The sequence below is a fragment of the Panthera pardus genome, unplaced genomic scaffold (assembly GCF_024362965.1).
Source record: "Panthera pardus isolate Hobbes unplaced genomic scaffold, ASM2436296v1 HiC_scaffold_16, whole genome shotgun sequence".
Taxonomy (NCBI): domain Eukaryota; kingdom Metazoa; phylum Chordata; class Mammalia; order Carnivora; family Felidae; genus Panthera; species Panthera pardus.
Window position 1 is genome coordinate 106,178,863 of NW_026526721.1, and position 6,156 is coordinate 106,185,018.

Sequence of the window (6,156 nt, forward strand, 5' to 3'; positions counted from 1 at the left end):
TCCAGTGTCATAACCTGGGAGACCAGCACTTTCCTGACTCTGTGGGAAACCTTTTTCCAGTCCAATGGAGATTGTGTAACCAACGATGCTGGGCCACTTCTGGGGCTCAGGTGGATAGAGACTGGGGCTTGGGACTGTGGAGAAAGTTTAGGGTCCAGGAATCAGGCTTCTGCCTGGCTGACCAGGGATGGTGTCAAAGGCCAGGCAACCTGCAGAGGATTGAGTGCAGACAACAAATCTCTTGAGTATCCTATGATCCACATTCCTTTCTTTTCATATCTCTTCTCCTTTCCCTTTGCTGCTTCCTGTGCAGAGTCCAGAGCTCAGTGCAAATGCTCCTCCATATCTGTTCATTCCCTGCTCCCCCTCTTCTGCTCTTCTTTTCCTGTTTCTTTTGATACCTGTTCCCTCTCCTCTTTCTCTCCTTTCCCCTCCTTTCTTATTTTTGTCTTATCTTATTAATATCTGGAGCTTGGCCTTTCCTTACCTTTTGGTTCTCCTTATCTTTTTGTCACTAAATGCAGTTTGTTTCTGGTGCATTCTCTCTCTCTCTCTCTCTCTCTCTCTCTCTCTCTCTCTCTCTCTCCTTCTCTCTCTCCTTCTCTCTCTCTCCCTTCTTCTCTCCCTCCCTTCTTCTCTCTTTCTGTGTTTTTCATGAGAGGGAGCAGGTGGAACAGATGACCTTGGGGATCCTTGCTCTTCTAAAATGATCTGAGAATTTTGAGCATGAAGTATCCCATGGGTGATGAGAAGAAAATGGCTTTTTGGTCTATGGAAATCCCACCTGGGATAGAGCAGACAGCCAACCTTATGAAACAGAGTCCAACAACCCTCAGCTCTAGCTACAACTCTGGCTGAGGGTGATTCGGGGTGGCGTATGGATTCCCTGGAAATATCACTGGGAACCCAGTGGTAGACTTTATTGCTTGGCTTCCTTTATACAAGTCAAAGAGCAATATTCTTTGTGGGCCTAAACTCCCACCTGCATGCCTACTGAAAACTAAGTTGTATCTTAGAGAGAGATTGGTGGGGACTTCTAGCTCTCTGGCTCAGTCTTGTCCCTAGTTAGATTTCTAGCTACATTCAAGCCCATTTCCCCCATATAACTCCCTTTATCTTTGACTTTGTTCCTCAAAGGTCCACAATTTCATTTTCTGTGTCTTTGCTGCTGGTCTTCTCTTCCATCCCACTTTATTGAAACCTTTCTCACTTTTCACTGCCACCTGCTCCATGAGGCTTTCTTAAGTCCTTAGCCAGAATGAATGTCTCCCACAGGCTCTGTGCTCTCACAGACCCTTATCTTTGTTTCTGATAAGTATTTATCACAGTTTCTTGAATTATAACCAGGTATGTACCTCAGGAGACAAAAAAGTGTGAGGGGAGGACAACATCTTTTTTATCTTCACTGTGCCTAGGACTATACTTTAGTAAATGATCATTAAACTTACTTGCAGAGTGATCAATGAGGACATTTATCAATAATCCTCTGCTTATTTTCGTGCATGTCTAATAAAGATTTTCTTTGATAAGTTTAATGATGTTCACAACAATCATTAGTATATCTGTTTTATATGATGGGTTTTAATCCTCCCATTAACCCTGTGAGAGAGTGGATTGTCTCCCCTGCACAGAGGAGGCTGGATTCTCATCATAAGTCAGCATTCTTATCCTTGTCACTGATCTCCAAAGTCCCTGCCCTTTCCACTTTATTCTGAGGTTTCTCATGGGAAGGGAAAGCCCAGGAGGGGTATTCTGGTTGTCTCCACTTTCCTGCAGCCCTGTGCTGTCCGTGCTTCTCAGCCATGCTGCCTTCCCCTTAGTGGAACATCATAGATGAGTTGGGCCACCTTTCTTGGTTTCTTTTCTGGGGGAGCAGAAGCCACCAGTCCCTTTGTACAAGGCTCTGGGGCTGGGTGTCTAGTGCTCTCTCTGGTTGAGACAATGGCATGACCATGCACTTGGAAAGATCACAGCCCTTGTTTGCATACAGCTCCCCCTCTCAGCCTGCTTTGGGGCAGAAGCCTGCTTTGATCCGTGTGCAGGCCTGGGAGGTTATGGCCCTAATTAATTCATGCATAACAATCTGAATTTCCTTTTCATTCGGTGAAAAGCGTAATCATTTCAAAACTTTCATAATGCTAGAATTCTTAAAACCCTGATTGAATCCTACTTTTCGTAAATCTGGTCTAAGCGTGATCTGTGGATAGCACTGAAACAAAAAGATAATGGAAAAATGTTTCTTCTAAATTTCTGAAAACTATTTCTGTTAGAAGAGGAGTTCTTGTCATTAGGCAAGATTAAAAAAAAAAAACTCATAATAAGCAGTGGGATGTCAACAAACTCTTCATCAGAATCCGGTTTTTGTTACGTGAATGCACCAGCTTACTAATCCACCCCATTCAATGGAAATGTCATATAAATTGAAGAAAAATAAAGAGTGTGAGGGAGACCATGGATATGAAAGCACTTTGTAAACAGCAACGTGCTTTATAAATGTGACACATTTTATAGCTCGACTTCTGCAGTTTCCTTCCCCATGGTTAGAAAGTATTAGAGGTCCCCTGACTCCTGTCAGATGCCTTTTTAATGATCTTTAAGCCTTATTCCTAAAGGCAGGACAGTGATAATGGCAGGAAAAGTGCTTAATAATTTGTTTATGGTAAAATGCTATCCTAATTAGTAGATCTCATTAATTTCAATAAGGCATCACCCAGCATTTTCTCTCACTCCCTACAGTCAATCAGCCAGAAAGTCTTACTGCTTTTGCTGAGATCTATCTCTTACTTATTTGCTTTGTTCCCACTGCTACCACTTGAGTTTGTGACCTCTAATGCCACACCTGGGCAGCAGCAACTCCTACACCCTCCCACAGTCCACCCTCCCTGGAGTCAGAGGGACCTTTTAGAAACAAATCATGTTGGTCACCTTCTAGCTTCTCAAACTCTGCAATGCATTCCCTACGAGGTTCAGCCTGTTTGCTCTCAGCTTCTTTTTATATCCCTTCCATATTACCCACTGGTCTTCCTTTTCAACCCCTCTTTCTGCCTTGAGCTTGGCCTCTGCTGTTCCTTCTGCCTAGAATGCCCTTCTCCCAGATCTTCGTGTGGACTGACTGCTCACCTGTCAGTTCTGAGCTCCGCAGTTCCTGCCTCAGGGAGACCTCCCTGACCACCTAACCTATGGTGCCTGCCCCTGCCACTAGCCTCTCTTACCTGATTCTTTCACCCCTAACTTTCGAACATTATCTTATTTATGTAATTGTTTATTTATTATTCATCTCTTTCTGGTCAAATATATGTTTCACAAGAGCAGGGGCTATCTCTATATTGTTCTCTGCTACTTCTCCAGAGCCTAGAATAGGGCCTGGAACAGAAGGGACTCTCATTTCTTTGTTGCACAAATGAGTGCTAACTACAGGAACTATTGAGTGAGGGGGAAAAAAGGAATGTTCCAATAAGGCGATTTGGTTTATGTTGACAGTATGCTAAAACAACTAGTAAAATTCAATTCAATGGAGAAAACTGTCGAAGGGACTTTCACTAATTATTGGTTAATTCAGTCATAGAACCCATTGTTGATAAAATTGCAGCAGGTGTTATAGAATTCTATAGCTATCTAATTCTTTTGGTTAAATTAGCCAGAACTGCTTATTATGCATATCATGCTTGGGATGCTTCTCATTCAAATTTTATAAATGAAAAACTATAGAAGAGAGATCATCTATTTTCCCAGAAAATAATTCTTCTGGGAAAATTTCCTAGTGCCCAATCTGAAAGGTTTGAGATGATGATTTTCTTCTTTTCATATGTCATATTCATTTATTCTTGTGTGTATCACCTCATGATAGAATGTGTTCACTTTACAAATAATTGTTGCAAGCTTTCTGTGTACCAGGCCCTCAGCTTAGCACTGGAGAGCCCATTTGGGACAAGACACATAATATCGCTGCTCTGGTAAAGGTTGGCTAAAGATTTCTCTTCTGTAGGAATTTAGGATGAACACATCTGCCGTGTGCTGTCATTTCCATGGGGTTTTAAAGAAGACACACAGTGATAGTAGGTTGGTCTGGAGGTTCCAAGAAAAGTCCATATTCTTATGAAAACCCAGTAGGAGAGTATCTGTGAAAGAGAAAGACAGACTAGGTCAAATGTTCTTAAAATGAACTTCATAGTTAGGCCATGACAACTGTCATGCTCCCAATAAAAGCCTGCCAAATAGTCTGAGCTAAAAGAGAGAGATTTGGGGCAAATTTAGATACAGAGTGACACTTCTTTCTTTTTCATCTTTTCTTTTTCATCTTTTTTTTTTCAAACTCATTGGGCTGCATATCTAAAACCACATTTGAGCCTTTTCAATATTGGTATCTAGTCACTGCAAAAGCAATGTCTAGTTGAAAGATAAATGAGTTTATAGAGTTTGGGATTAGATGGAAAATAACTGGAACTAAATTGTATTTTGCTGAATTTCAAAATAGCTCAGGAACAACTGGACCATATTTTCCTCAAAATTAACATCAGTAAAAAAAAAAAAAAAAGATTAAGCAAAATAAAACCCTCCTGGGCAAAAGAAAGAAAATTGTAAACTGAGATTTACTCAAACCAAACTTCTTCCAGTTCTTCCACCCTTGGTTGACAAAGGCATAAACTTGGGAGTGTGGGCAGGTTTCTAAGCCTTTAATATTATTATGAAATCAGAGTTCTAAGTTTTAGAAATGTTTAAAGAAGAGGTTTTTTTCTTGACATTTATAATTTCTGCTACGTATTGAAATATACCACCCATATAATAATTACAGGTCATAGGATTTCAGAGCTGGAAGGAACCCTGGAGACAATTTAGTCTAGTCTATGCATTTCTATGGAGGTGAAGACAAACTCAGGGAGGTGGATGGACTTGCTCAAGGGTATGCGCACGAGCCTGTGACAGAGCTGGAGCCCAAGTTCCTTTCATCTTATGGAAATGCCCATATTGGACAGGTCAGGCCTCACTCTCCTATTTATGAGGAGAGTGTAAAGTCCCTGGAATTTTGGTGTGCTAAAAGTATGAGATTTTGATCGTCAGGTAACTTATGGGTTAATCTGATGATCACAGTCTTGCTTTTTCCTCTGAACGGTGGCTGTTCAGAGGTAAAGGGCACTGAAGATACTCGTTAGAAATTGAATGTAAAGATTTAGGGAGCTGGAATGGGACAGAATCAATGTGTGGCATGAAGAAAATTGTGCTTGGGAATCCCTTCCCTTACTCTGCTGTTCCTTCACACTACAATGCCAGCTCTATTCATTGTTGAGTTTTGAAGCCCACATTTTCCGCATTGCCTAGTGGGAAGCAGTCCGCAGCCTAAATGCAGAGGTGGCCAATTGAGTGAAACATCTTTGTGAACTCCTTTTGTTAGAAGGGTGTGTGCACTCAGGACCCTTTAGTTTCTGATTTCATTGTGTGCTCCTGACAGCAAGGGGCGAGATTACACTAAATCATAAGAATGGAAAGCAGGGAAAGAGTGCAAAGGGACTGCCCCAAGCCTCTGTGATGGGGTGGGGTGTTAGTCATCAGCTTTCTTTGAATATCAAAGTTATGCCACACAAATACAAAGAAGGACCCTCCATGCCTTTAACACAGAATGACACTTCTTTCTTTTTCATATATATATATTTTTAATATAGGAAGGTACAGCTATAGGTTCCTGTGACCTATGCCCCTCCCAACCTCCTTATATGACAACTGTGCTCAGACAGGGATGAGTATGGATATAAATGAGAATGTAAAAGGTACCAAGTGCTCGCTTGGCAGCACATATACTAAAATTGGAAGGATACAGAGTAGGTTAGCGCGGCCCCTGTGCAAGGATGACACGCAAATTCGCGAAGCGCTAAAAGGTACCAAGTGAGGAGGAACCTGAGCAGGGAAGAGTGGGAAAGCGTCATCTGAGTGGTGATGGTGAAATACTCAGGAGTTACCCAGTTGCAGCCAAGGTTTTTTTTTTGCTTTGGTTTTTTAAAAACTGTTTTTTAACAGTTTGAGGAAAATAGGCATCTTGCTTCAAACACCCCTGACCCCAACATACACCCGCAGCTTCCAATTGTATTTCCTGAGGCTGTGAACTCCTCAGTTTTCACAAGCCAAGAAGAAATTTAGCTAGTTGGTAGTTGGAAAACAGATCTG

The 6,156-nt window shown here is 41.7% G+C and overlaps 1 non-coding gene across 1 annotated transcript; it reads left to right on the forward strand.

The window, feature by feature from the left end:
• The first annotated feature begins 5,769 nt into the window (after positions 1–5,769).
• Positions 5,770–5,875, forward strand: LOC128777450 (U6 spliceosomal RNA). The gene has a single exon (XR_008422710.1). It is a non-coding gene; the product is annotated as a U6 spliceosomal RNA (small nuclear RNA).
• The last annotated feature ends 281 nt before the right edge of the window (positions 5,876–6,156 follow it).